Raw genomic sequence first — 15,201 nt, 5'->3', positions numbered from 1 at the left:
GCAACTATTATACTTGGAGCTTGGCCAGGGGCGTAGCCAGAACTTTGTGGGCCCCATAGCAACATATTGAAGGGGCCCCGTCCCAATGCTTCTAGAGAGACACTTCTCTGCAACAGTTGTTAATGTTATGCCCAATAATAGTGCCCTAGTTTCTTTTATGAATCACAGTAGTGCTTAAGTTCCCCCTATGTCACATTTCAGAGCTGCCAGTACACATTATGCCGTACAGATCCCCTAATTCACATTATGATATATAGTGCTCCCCATTCATATTGTGCCTCATTACAGTGCCCTGGTTCATATTATATTACATTACAATGCCCTCCAGTTCATTTTATACCACACTACAATGAGCAGGTCCAGGGGTATACCTAGATATATTGAAGGCCCCAAGGAAAAAGTTAGAAAGAACCTCTACGTGCCACCCAATGGCGAAAAATGTTTATAACACATTTAACTGTGACACGGAAGGTGGCCCTTCTTAGCTCTGGGCCCCATAGCAGCTGCACTGCCTGCCTCTATGATAGCTACGCCCTTGAGCTTGGCAGAAAAGAAAACCAACCTGGCCTATAGCCTTTGTCAAAGTCAAAAACATTACATACAGAAAACATACAAACTCCAAACAGATCGGTCTCTGTGAGTTTGCATTCACGCAGTATGCACAGGATATATGGTAGACTACGCACACTCACACAGACACACCACAAAGATATATTTAACACATATTTCTCTGACGTCCTAAGTGGATGCTGGGACTCCGTAAGGACCATGGGGAATAGCGGCTCCGCAGGAGACTGGGCACAACTAAAGAAAGCTTTAGGACTACCTGGTGTGCACTGGCTCCTCCCACTATGACCCTCCTCCAGACCTCAGTTAGAATCTTGTGCCCGGCTGAGCTGGATGCACACTAGGGGCTCTCCTGAGCTCCTAGAAAGAAAGTATATTTTAGGATTTTTATTTTACAGTGAGATCTGCTGGCAACAGACTCACTGTAGCGAGGGACTAAGGGGAGAAGAAGCGAACCTACCTAACTGGTGGTAGCTTGGGCTTCTTAGGCTACTGGACACCATTAGCTCCAGAGGGATCGACCACAGGACCCGACCTCGATGTTCGGTCCCGGAGCCGCGCCGCCGGCCCCCTTACAGAGCCAGAAGCAAGAAGTGTTCCGGAAAATCGGCGGCAGAAGACTTCTGTCTTCAACAAGGTAGCGCACAGCACTGCAGCTGTGCGCCATTGCTCCTCATGCACACCTCACACTCCGGTCACTGATGGGTGCAGGGCGCTGGGGGGGGGGGGGGGGCGCCCTGAGGGCAATATAATACACCTTGGCTGGCAAATCATCACAATATATAGTCCCAGGGCTATATATGTGATAAATTACCCCTGCCAGAATCCATGAAAAAAGCGGGAGAAAAGTCAGCCGAAAAAGGGGCGGGGCTATCTCCCTCAGCACACTGGCGCCATTTTTTCTTCACAGTGCAGCTGGAAGACAGCTCCCCAGGCTCTCCCCTGTAGTTTTCAGACTCAAAGGGTTAAAAAGAGAGGGGGGGCACTAAATTTAGGCGCAATATGTGTATACAAGCAGCTATTGGGGGAAAAATCACTCAGTTATAGTGTTAATCCCTGCATTATATAGCGCTCTGGTGTGTGCTGGCATACTCTCTCTCTGTCTCCCCAAAGGACTTTGTGGGGTCCTGTCCTCAGTCAGAGCATTCCCTGTGTGTGTGCGGTGTGTCGGTACGGCTGTGTCGACATGTTGGATGAGGAAGGTTACGTGGAGGCGGAGCAGAGGCCGATAAATGGGATGTCGCCCCCTGTGGGGCCGACACCAGAGTGGATGGATAGGTGGAAGGTATTAACCGACAATGTCAACTCCTTACATAAAAGGCTGGATGACGTAACAGCTGTGGGACAGCCGGCTTCTCAGCCCGCGCCTGCCCAGGCGTCTCAAAGGCCATCAGGGGCTCAAAAAACGCCCGTTACCTCAGATGGCAGACACAGATGTCGACACGGAGTCTGACTCCAGTGTCGACGAGGTTGAGACATATACACAATCCACTAGGAACATCCGTTGCATGATCTCGGCAATGAAAAATGTGTTACACATTTCTGACATGAACCCAAGTACCACATAAAAGGGGTTTTATGTTTGGGGAGAAAAAGCAGCCAGTGTTTTGTTCCCCCATCAGATGAGTGAATGAAGTGTGTAAAGAGCGTGGGTTCCCCCGATAAGAAACTGGTAATTTCTAAAAAGTTACTGCTGGCGTACCCTTTCCCGCCAGAGGATAGGTCACGTTGGGAGATATCCCCTAGGGTAGATAAGGCGCTCACACGTTTGTTAAATAAGGTGGCACTGCCGTCTTGGGATACGGCCACTTTGACGGAGCCTGCTGATAAAAAGCAGGAGGCTATCCGGAAGTCTGTATATACACACTCAGGTACTATACTGAGACCTGCAATTGCCTCAGCATAAATAGTGCTGCTGCAGCGTGGTCTGATACCCTGTCAGATAAATACCCTAGACAGGGATAATATTTTGCTAACATAGAGCATATTATAGACGTCGTCTTATATATGAGGGATGCACAGAGGGATATTTGCCGGCTGGCATCCAGAATTAATGCAATGTCCATTCTGCCAGGAGGGTATTAGAGACCCGGCAGTGGACAGGTGATGCTGCCTTTAAAAGGCACATGGAGATTCTGCCTTATAAGGGTGAGGAATTGTTTGGGGATGGTCTCTGGGACCTCGTATCCACAGCAACAGCTGGGAAGAAAAATTTTTACCTCAGGTTTCCTCACAGCCTAAGAAAGCACCGTATTTTCAGGTACAGTCCTTTCGGCTTCAGAAAAGCAAGCGGGTCAAAGGCGCTTCCTTTCTGCACAGAGACAAGGGAAGAAGGAAAAAGCTGCACCAGACAGCCAGTTCCCAGGATCAAAAATCTTCCCCCGCTTCCTCTGAGTCCACCGCATGACGCTGGGGCTCCACAGGTGGAGACAGGTGCGGTGGGGGCGCCTCTCGGGAACTTCAGGGACCAGTGGGCTTGCCCACAGGTGGATCCCTAGGCTCTGCAAGTAGTATCACAGGGATACAAGCTGGAGTTCGAGGCGACTCCCCCTCGCCGTTACCTCACATCAGCCTTGCCTGCTGCCCTCGGAGAAAGGAGGTAATACTGGCGGCAATTCACAAGCTGTACTTCCAGCAGGTGAAATCAAGGTACCCCTCCTTCAACAAGGCCGGGGGTTACTATTCCAAAATGTTTGTGGTACCGAAACCAGACGGTTCGGTGAGACCCATTCTAAAATTTAAATCTTTGAACACTTATATACGAAGGTTCAAGTTCAAAATGGAATCGCTCAGGGCGATTATTGCAAGCCTGGAGAATTTCATGGTATCACTGGACATCAAGGATGCTTACCTGCATGTCCCTATTTACCCTCCTCACCAGGAGTACCTCAAAATTGTGGTACAGGATTGTCATTACCAATTCCAGACGTTGCCGTTGGTCTGTCCTCGGCACCAAGGGTATTTACCAAGGTAATGGCTGAAATAATTATCCCGTACTTGGACGATCTCCTTATAAAGGCGAGGTCCAGGGAGCAGTTGTTCGTCGGAGTAGCACTATCTCGGGAAGTGCTACAACTGCACGGCTGGATTCTGAATATTCCAAAGTCGCAGCTGGTTCCTACGACGCGTCTACTGTTCCTGGGTATGGTTCTGGACACAGAACAGGATAAAAAGGGTTTCTCCTGGAGGAGAAGTCCAAGGAGTTGTCGTCTCTAGACAGAGACCTCCTAATACAAGTAAAGGTGTTGGTGCATCAATGCACGCAAGCCCTGGGAAAGATGGTAGCTTCTTACGAAGAAATTCCATTCGCCAGGTCCCATGCAAGGATCTTCCAGTGGGATCTGTTGGACAAGTGGTCCGGGTCGCATCTTCAGATGCATCAGCGGATAACCCTGTCTCCAAGGGCCAGGGTGTCGCTGTTGTGGTGGCTGCAGAGTGCTCATCTTCTAGAGGGCCGCAGATTCGGCATACAGGACTGGGTCCTGGTGACCACGGATGCAAGCCTTCGAGGCTGGGGGGCAGTCACACAGGGAAGAAACTTCCAAGGACTATGGACAAGTCAGGAGACTTCCCTACACAAAAATATTCTGGAACTAAGGGCCATTTACAATGCCCTAAGTCAGGCTAGACCCCTGCTTCAACACCGGCCGGTGCTGATCCAGTCAGACAACATCACGGCGGTCGCTCATGTAAACCGACAGGGCGGCACAAGAAGCAGGATGGCGATGGCAGAAGCCACAAGGATTCTCCGATGGGCGGAAAATCATGTGTTAGCACTGTCAGCAGTGTTCATTCCCGGAGTGGACAACTGGGAAGCAGACTTTCTCAGCAGACACGACCTCCACCCGGGAGAGTGGGGACTTCATCCAGAAGTCTTCCAAATGATGGTACACCGTTGGGAAAGGCCACAGGTGGACATGATGGCGTCCCGCCTCAACAAAAAGCTAAAAAGATATTGCGCCAGGTCAAGGGACCCTCAGGCGATAGCTGTGGACGCTCTGGTAACACCGTGGGTGTACCAGTCGGTGTATGTGTTCCCTTCTCTGCCTCTCATACCCAGGGTAATGAGAATAATAAGGAGAGGAGTAAGAACTATACTCATTGTTCCGGATTGGCCAAGAAGAGCTTAGTACCCAGAACTCCAAGAAATGATCTCAGAGGACCCATGGCCTCTGCCGCTCAGACAGGACCTGCTGCAGCAGGGGGCCTGTCTGTTCCAAGACGTACCGCGGCTGCGTTTGACGGCATGGCGGTTGAACGCCGGATCCTGAAGGAAAAGGGCATTCCGGAGGAAGTTATCCCTATGCTAACTAAAGCTAGGAAAGAAGTGAACGCAAACCATTATCACCGCATATGGCGGAAATATGTTGCGTGCTGTGAGGCCAGGAAGGCCCCAACGGAGGAATTTCAGCTAGGTCGATTTCTGCTCTTCCTACAGTCAGGGGTGACTATGGGCCTAAAATTGGGTTCCATTAAGGTCCAGATTTCGGCTCTATCGATTTTCTTCCAAAATAGAACTGACTTCACTGCCTGAAGTTCAGACTTTTGTTTAGGGAGTGCTGCATAGTCAGCCCCCGTTTGTGCCTCCAGTGGCACCGTGGGATCTCAACGTGGTGTTGGATTTCCTGAAGTCGCATTGGGTTGAGCCACTTAAATCCGTGGAGCTAAAATACCTCACGTGGAAAGTGGTCATGCTGTTGGCCTTGGCGTCGGCCAGGCGTATATCAGAATTAGCGGCTTTATCATGCAAAAGCCCTTATCTAATTTTTTTATATGGATAGGGCGGAATTGAGGACTCGTTCCCAATTCCTTCCTGAGGTGGTATCAGTTTTTCATGTGAACCAACCTATTGTGGTGCCTGCGGCTACTTGGGACTTGGAGGATTCCAAGTTACTGGACGTAGTCAGGGCCCTGGAAAATATATGTTTCCAGGACGGCTGGAGTCAGGAAAACTGACTCGCTATTTATCCTGTATGCACCCAACAAGCTGGGTGCTCCTGCTTCTAAGCACACTATTGCTCGCTGGATCTGTAGCACGATTCAACTTGCACATTCTGCGGCTGGACTGCCGCACCCTAAATCTGTAAAAGCCCATTCCACGGGGAAAGTGGGCTCTTCTTGGGCGGCTGCCCGAGGGGTCTCGGCTTTACAATTTTGCCGAGCTGTTACTTGGTCGGGTTCAAACACTTTTGCAAGAGTCTACAAGTTTGATACCCTGGCTGAGGAGGACCTAGAGTTTGCTCATTCGGTGCTGCAGAGTCATCCGCACTCTCCCGCCCGTTTGGGAGCTTTGGTATAATCCCCATGGTCCTTACGGAGTCCCAGCATCCACTTAGGACGTCAGAGAAAATAAGATTTTACTCACCGGTAAATCTATTTCTCGTAGTCCGTAGTGGATGCTGGGCGCCCATCCCAAGTGCGGATTGTCTACAATACTTGTATATAGTTATTGCCTAACTAAAGGGTTATTGTTGAGCCATCTATTGAGAGGCTCAGTTATATTTCATACTGTTACCTGGGTATAGTATCACGAGTTATACGGTGTGATTGGTGTGACTGGTATGAGTCTTACCCGGGATTCAAAATCCTTCCTTATTGTGTCAGCTCTTCCGGGCACAGTATCCTATCTGAGGTCTGGAGGAGGGTCATAGTGGGAGGAGCCAGTGCACACCAGGTAGTCCTAAAGCTTTCTTTAGTTGTGCCCAGTCCCCTGCGGAGCCGCTATTCCCCATGGTCCTTACGGAGTCCCAGCATCCACTACGGACTACGAGAAATAGATTTACCGGTGAGTAAAATCTTATTCTCATACAGCACATAAATTAAACATGTCAAGCACCAGACATTATAATGTATTTATATAATAGAGTATAACATCATATATATATATATATATGTATTATTGGAACAGAACAAGATAAACATGTCATGCTTGGTGTCAAAATAATCAGGGGAATGAGTGTGTTGGTTTGATAGATGTGGTTCGATTGTAGCACATTGCAACGATTAGTTATGATTAAATGTAGGAATATGAAGCAACAATTCTAATGAGAACAAAAGGACATTCCTGAGAAAGAACCAGTGGCTAACACCTATAATTACATCATCAAATTGGACGTTGCTTGCATATGAACTGACCAATAACACATCATGAATGAGAAAGTTCCCTCCCCTGGACCAATAACAGAAGACTCAGTCCCAGACATGTACTCCCTCAAAATACACAGTATATAGGTGATTCCAGTCACACAAGAAGCTCTGTTTGCTGTTTTTCTGTTGCTGTTTTGTTGCTGTTGAGGCAGATTCACAGATGGAGCGGAGTGTGCATTGAGGGAAAGGATAATGTATGTATGCTGGCTGTATGGATTCTTTTGTAACAACTGCTTCCTGTGTAATTGTAAATCTGTAAATATATATATATATATATATATATATATATATATATATATATATATATATATACATACATATACATATACAAGCAAATGCCCGGCACTCCACCTTATAAATAGCATCAACCTTGGTGCCCTCCAAAAAGTAATGCATAAACAATTGGAATAGGCGGCACTCATAGGACTTTTCAATACTGAAATTAATCAGACCCAGCAGTCAGTGTAGTCAACGTTTCAATTTAGTAGATAAATTTTCGTCAGGACATCAATGATGTCCTGACGAAAATGTATCTACTAAATTGAAACGTTCAAACAAAGAGGAGGAAGGGGGGTGCAAATCCCCACCCCCAAATTCCCTTCCGCACACTGAAAATTACCTGTAACCATCCCTGAATCTATCTGGTAATAAAATTCAGAGAATTTGTCACAAATGTTTGCAAACACATGTTTAAGCTGCTGGCCACTTCACGGCTTCTCTGATACAGCAGTCCTAACTACTTAATAGCAGTGCCCACATTGGGCCATGTAATTTGTCACAGTACGCCTCATGATAAAGGTCAATACTAAAACATTTCCAGACAGAGAGCTAACTTACCAGGGAGCCACCCCCAGGATCTCCCATTGGCACTACAAGGAACAGCATGCCTTCCAAATGCTGCTCCCATTCAATGCCTCATGCTCACAAGCAGACAAACAATTTGGAAGCTGCTCAATCATACCTGGAGATAATTATATATCAGGTACTGGAAGGGGGAGGGGTCATAGACAGACAAACAAAGAGGAGGAAGGGGGGTGCAAATCCCCACCCCCAAATTCCCTTCCGCACACTGAAAATTACCTGTAACCATCCCTGAATCTATCTGGTAATAAAATTCAGAGAATTTGTCACAAATGTTTGCAAACACATGTTTAAGCTGCTGGCCACTTCACGGCTTCTCTGATACAGCAGTCCTAACTACTTAATAGCAGTGCCCACATTGGGCCATGTAATTTGTCACAGTACGCCTCATGATAAAGGTCAATACTAAAACATTTCCAGACAGAGAGCTAACTTACCAGGGAGCCACCCCCAGGATCTCCCATTGGCACTACAAGGAACAGCATGCCTTCCAAATGCTGCTCCCATTCAATGCCTCATGCTCACAAGCAGACAAACAATTTGGAAGCTGCTCAATCATACCTGGAGATAATTATATATCAGGTGCTGGAAGGGGGAGGGGTCATAGACAGACAAACAAAGAGGAGGAAGGGGGGTGCAAATCCCCACCCCCAAATTAAATAGCATCAACCTTGGTGCCCTCCAAAAAGTAATGCATAAACAATTGGAATAGGCGGCACTCATAGGACTTTTCAATACTGAAATTAATCAGACCCAGCAGTCAGTGTAGTCAACGTTTCAATTTAGTAGATAAATTTTCGTCAGGACATCAATGATGTCCTGACGAAAATGTATCTACTAAATTGAAACGTTGACTACACTGACTGCTGGGTCTGATTAATTTCAGTATTGAAAAGTCCTATGAGTGCCGCCTATTCCAATTGTTGTTATATATATATATACACTGTACATGTGATATATTGTATGCATACCCTTTTAATATCAAATATATACATCTCTGAGCATTGGAACTCAGACAATGTGTGAGAGTACTTGTTTTCTCTTAAGGGATGTAGTGTTTGCGACGTACAGCGCACTTTTATTGTATATGGTAATAAGATGTCCCGTGCGTCCACAGCATATATTAACGCTGGCATTTTAAATATTTATTAGAAATAATCTGAACTTCTCACCTTCAATTCCAAATTAGGGGTACATTTACTAAGATGGGAGTTCTATTTAAGATGGGATGTTGCCCATAGCAACCAATTAGATTCTACTTCTCATTTATCTAGCACCTTCTAGAAGATAATACCTGGAATCTGACTGGTTGCTATGAGTAACATCCCATCTTAAATAGAACTCCCATCTTAGTAAATGTAGCCCTTAGTGTCTAGTATTGCGCTTTCCAATGCAATTACAAGGGAAGCAACATCATTATCAGGTGACAGCACCAATCTGAGAACAGAGAGCATGGTATTTGTGAATGGACCTAGTAATACCTCCTTCACACTGACAATGCCGGATCCCACCCGAGAATTGGAAACGGGTCCTTCCCGGGTGGGATCAGGCATTGGTTGCTGCCGCTGGCTTCCCGGACCCAGCAATATGCTGGGCGGATTGCCATAGCGATGGGGGCGGAGCCGGCAGCAGGGGTGGAGATCATCTCCACGCCGCCTCTCCCTGTTGTAGTGAACGGGTCCAGTTTACGCAGCCACTGACCCGTTATTCATCCCGGGAATAACACTGCTTTATTCCCGGGTCAGGCAACCCAGGATTTTGGCTGTGCCCCTTTCACACACCGCACGCTGACCCGTGTCAACCCGGCAATATGCCAGGTCGATACCGGGTTATTTGTGCGGTGTGAAAGGGGTATTACAGTTCTACATTCAGGCTAAGCAAGAGTCATAACTATTACAACAAGGCAGCTCTTATATGCAGTGTCCCTTATATTTTCCACAAATAAGTGATAAAAAGCAAACTGTTATAAGCAGTAACACTGTGTAACGGGATAAACCTTCAAATATTCCCAAAGGATTATTGATTATTTAAATGTATCAATCTAGTGATACATTGTACGGAAATGTCTGTTCCATTCTGTGAGTCAGTTCTCTGTGCGGTATACATGGGAGGTGAGATTATACAGAGGTTTAATTTCTCTGCTGCGTGTGATATTACACTGCTCATAACAAGTTTAACACCTATAAATATATAATCGCCTCATCTGCATAAATACCAGGGAGACTGACTGAATTTATATTGTGCCATAGGATATAGGCAATCTCTCAGCAGCAAAGTTATTAAGTCTTATACAAGGCAGTGGGAGAATTACAAGCTGCTTGCAGGAGCGCAATTTACAGACAGCCTGCCGATTTAACAGAACACGAATGTCTGATTTGTATAGGACTTTATGTGAGCTGGAAGATTTAATATGACTAATGGTTTTCTGTCAACAAAACGTGCACTAATTAACTGATAATGCAGGGTATGCCCACAGCAATACACATTCTTATATTGGTAACTTGGCCAGATATTATGGAATATCTGACTTCACTACCAACAGTGTGATAATGAGCTGCTTTCACTTCCCAACATGTAAAAATACGCTGATGCCTTAGGAGCAGGGGCCTTCACAGCTGTGATTTTGGGCCTAATTCAGACTGGATCGCTGTTGTGCGAAATCGCACAGTGGGCGATGATCAAATGGCTGTGCATGCACCGCAATGCACACGCGTGAGCCAAAACAGCGACAGAATGGTGCGAAGATTTTGATCGCTAGGCGTACGCAAGGTGATTGACAGGAAGCGGACCTTTGTGGGTGGTAACTGGCTGTTTTCTGGAAGTGTCAGGAAAAACGCAGGGTGTGTGATGTCAGCTTCAGCCCCGATCAGCCTGATTCTATCACACTGCAGGAGTAAGTCCTGAGCTACACACAGGCTGCACAGAATGGAAAAATCATTCGATGGTGAGTTGTGAACGGATTTGCAGATGTCCTCTGTCTGGTGAAGTTTTCGCACGGCGTACGCATGCATTCTCACAATTGCATGGGGGCGGGTTTTCACTCTCTATGGGCGGCGACTATCTGATCAGGTCTGTATTAGGCCCTTAGTACGCAGCGACTGTGCGAATATATGCAAATGTCACAGCTGCCAGGAGTTATAAAACACCCAGTGGAGGCATATCTGGATCACAGCTCAAGTACGAAGATGTAACCACTCGATGCACATCAGTCAAACATCAATCTTCCGCGTAACCCTATCACAGCATGGACGCTGGCAATAAGACGCTGGAGGCATTGTAACTGTGTATGGGATGTGTCCCAGAAGTGGGAGGTGGCAGAGAATCGGTATCCAGTCAAAAGGTCAACAGCAACCATGTCAGCATTTATAATGTTTAGGTTTAGGCACCAGGGGGAGGATTAGGGATAGGAGAGAACTACTTACCGGAACACTGCTCCTCAGACACTCCAAAACAGATACTCATGTGACCGCTGGAAACCCCAAGACGACGCTGGAAACAGGAAAGGCTTAAGAGAGGAAGAGGCCTGTGTGCAGATTCTGTGCGAGTCCCCTCCTCTCGGCATCGCAGTAGACTCTGCGAATGCGCAGGTCTCTGGAAACATGGCGCCCACCGTGTTCTTGGAGACAAATCTCTAGTGCGCATGTGCGAGTTTTTGAAAATATGGCCCCTGCTGTGTTCCTGGAGTTAAACCTGTACTGCGCATGCGCGAATCACCTGGAGAATGGCCGCCACACCATTTTTCAAGTCATTTCTCCTACAGCAGCTCCGATGCGGGACTTCAGAGAGGTAACTAAATATGGGTGCTGTATTTATCACATGGACCCAGGGGCCTGTGTGCCCCGCACACACTACACTTGCTATAAATACTCCTGTGGCTGGAGCTGCTGCAGCGGCTGGGACAATGTAAGACACCGCTAGACCACCAGGGAATGTTTGTCCAAAGTTTATCATGTCGGCATGTCATCGTGTAACTGTCAACAATTTGTATCCAGCTCTAGAGAATGTCACTGGGAGTGATAAATGTCCTAGGGGTTTTAAAGCACAAAGGAATTTGCTGCACTATATAAGAAACCGTTAATAAATAATAAGAGTTGGTGATGAAATGGTGGATTATGCGGGTAATTCCAAGTAGATCGCAGCAGGAAATTTTTTAGCATTTGGGCAAAACCATGTGCACTGCAGGGGAGACAGATATAACATGTGCAGAAAGAGTTAGATTTGGGTGGGTTATTTTATTTCTGTGCAGGGTAAATACTGGCTGCTTTATTTTTACACTGCAAATTAGATTGCAGGTTGAACACACCCCACCCAAATCTAACTCTCTCTGCACATGTTATATCTGCCTCCCCTGCAGTGCACATGGTTTTGCCCAACTGCTAAAAAAATTCCTGCTGCGATCAACTTGGAATTACCCCCTATATATGGTAAAACTTTCATTCACCATTATAGAGCTAAAAGGAAGGATTTGTGAGCTGGCTTTGTGTTACTGCCTCCTGACACCAGTGTATAGACCTACAGTAGCTATTGTTGTCAGTAGGTAAAGACATGAGCAGGGTTGTCCCTGTGCTTATTACCACTCCCCACTGCGTGTGCCTGTTGGAAATTAACACTGGATTTGCTGTACATGCTCCACCATTACACATACACCTGTAATCTGTGGTAAATACACTGAGAGTGCTCTGCAATTTCAGCTGTGGATGTCTGTATTACTCCATCTGCATCTGTTTCCTGTGTGGTTGCAGCCAAGGGCGTAGCTACCATAGGTGCAGGGAGTGCAGCTGCTATGGGGCCCAGAGCTGAGAGGGGCCCACCTTCCCTGTCAAAGTTATGTGTGTTATATACATTTTTCGCCATTGTGTGGTACGTAGGGGTCCTTTCAAACTTTTTCCTTGGGGCCTGCAATATATCTAGGTATGCCCCCGTACCTGCTCATATTAGTGTGGTATAAAATTAACTGGAGGGCATTTTAATGTTATATAATATGAACCGGGGCACTGTAATGAATGGGGAGCACTATATACCATAATGTGAATTGGGGATACTGTGCGGCATAATGTGTACTGGCAGCTCTGAAATGTGACATAGGGTAAACTTATCGCACTACTGCGATTCATAAAATAAACTAGGGCACTACTAGGTGGCATAACATTAAATAAGTTCTACTATGGTTCAGAAAATGAACTAGGGCACTATTATAGGGCATAAAATGAACAACTGCTGCAGAGAAGTGTCTCTCTAGAAGCATTGTGACGGGGGCCCCTTCAATATGTTGCTATGGGGCCCACAAAGTTCTGGCTACGCCCCTGGTTGCAGCGTTATTAATCACCAGCAGCATTTATTGCCCTCTGCCACCGGGGTACAATTTACAGGCGCGTTCACAGATACAGTGTGGATTTTTCCACAATTAATACTCCTGTATTTGCCAGAGAATCAAATTGTGTTTTCTTTTCCAAATATCTAAATTATTGCATTGTTGTGCTTAAGCTAAAATGTATTTTGTAACAACACACAGTGCAATCTTGCTGTACAATAACTCTCATTATAATAAACTCTAAGCGGGATTAAGAGGAAAATATGCAGCTCTATAAAGGCCAGTCATAAACACATTCTCTTACTAAGTGGCACTTTCAAAGCCGCCATGTATTTGGTGAATTGGCAGCTAGATTTAATAGGGAAGTAATATTAAATACAAAAACCAGGCATGTTCTGTAGTTAACATTATTGCCCTTTTAAATCCAGCGGCTGAAAATGTGATAGCCTTGAAAAGTGCATCTTAGCAGATTTCGCTCAGAGCCTAAACGACTGTACTAGGAACGCTTTTATATACAGAAGCAATATGCAGTCTGGGAGATCTCTTCGACAAGGATGCTGGCTGGCGGCCAAACGGATATGGCACTCAGCAGTTTTATTATATAACGTGCAATTCTGAAATTGTGATTTGAGACGGACTCGAGGTTATACTACTTCATAAACATTTCTGTAATTACAGTCATGTGATCTAGTGGAAGATATCAACATCATCTTTTCACTACCCCCAGAGAATTCCTAAAACGTACAAGGGCACGGCAGCCATGGTTTGCTTTGGAAGAGTCAGGAGGTATGCCTGTACAAAATATAAACTGGTGAAGTCCCATCTGCACCTCACTGCTACACTATAAAGGCTGGCGCACATCAGCTGCTCACCATTAGTGACTAGAACAGTAAACAGCTGTCCTATTCCTTCCCATTCTCAGATCTTTAGGAATAACGGAGTATCAGCTAAAAGATTATTTGTGGTAAGATTAATATAAGCTCTTACGAGCAGGGCCCTCAACCACTCATGCGCTTATCCTTTGCTTACTTAAACCATCTTCCAAGGCACCAAATCCCGCGGTTTTCTACCACCCCAATACTTATGTCAGTGTCATCTGCTTCTGTAGCCATGTTTATTTATTCTGTACTTTTCCTATATTGTCTTCAACTGTTTCCTGTTTTGATTTTTTTGTTTATATACTCCGTAATTGTGCACTGCGGATCCCTTGTGGTGCCATATAAATAAAGGACAATAATAATAATATATTATCATCATCATCATCATCATAAAAGCATTAAATAAATTTGAAGCCATCTTTATCACAATGTGTGTTAGTGCTAAGGTGTGTACACATGGTGAGTGTCGGGCTAACCCCGATTCTCACTATGCGATAGGGACTAGGTCGGTATCGCAAGCATATAATGACTGTGCTTGCGATACTGGCTCTGTACGATTTTGGCAAAGTGTCAATTTTGACTATCTTTTCTACGAGAGTCAAAATTAACTTGCCTGCACAGTCTATCTGGGCTTGCGATGCCGACCGCGCATCGGCATTGCATCAGGATCGCAAAGTGACTTTCACCTTGCGATCTGCACTAACTTTTCTTACGATTTTGACTATATAGTCAAAACCGTAAGAAAATATCTCACCGTGTGTACACGCCATAACAGTAACTTATAGGACATATGCTTTCACATTACACCAGTTTACAGTGTCTCCCAATCTATCACTAGCTCCCTCTGACAAAACTGCTGTGGCAGAGAAACTGCAGCAGAGTCTGTGCTGGACTTCAGTTTGTTTATTGGGGACCTCTCACATGGATGGTGCCTCTATAAAAGCTACTGACATTAATTCTGCTCCCTACAGGCCCACTTTCATAAACCCATACTGGAGACACTGGCAGCTGCAATCCACGGTATTCATACCAACCCTGCTAACAGTCAAGCTGGGAGCTGCCGTCAGATTCAACCAGCGTGACAGCACTCTCATAAGCTGCAGTTCCAGACTTTACTGCAGTCCTTCTCTGCTGCCCATATCAAGACGGTGGGACCACACCAATGTTGGACACTGGCCGCTGGTTTGTGTCCAGAAAGTGATCATGCCTACCCGATACCACTACTGCAGGTGTAGTATGGTTTATCAACCATCCACCACAAGAATTATTTCATTACAGAGTTGCTACTACTGTTCAGATCCAGAACTCCAGGTATCTGCTCCCCTTTCCCGGCAACCACTGACAGCCAGTAAATCCAGTGAGGTTTGGCTGGCAGTCTTCATTACGGTGGTCTCCTCTGCCGAAGCCTCATAGCCCTCACTGCAATCGGGTTTCCTC

This window comes from Pseudophryne corroboree, chromosome 9, assembly GCF_028390025.1.
Source record: "Pseudophryne corroboree isolate aPseCor3 chromosome 9, aPseCor3.hap2, whole genome shotgun sequence".
Lineage (NCBI taxonomy): Eukaryota > Metazoa > Chordata > Amphibia > Anura > Myobatrachidae > Pseudophryne > Pseudophryne corroboree.
This window is presented reverse-complemented; position numbering follows the sequence as displayed.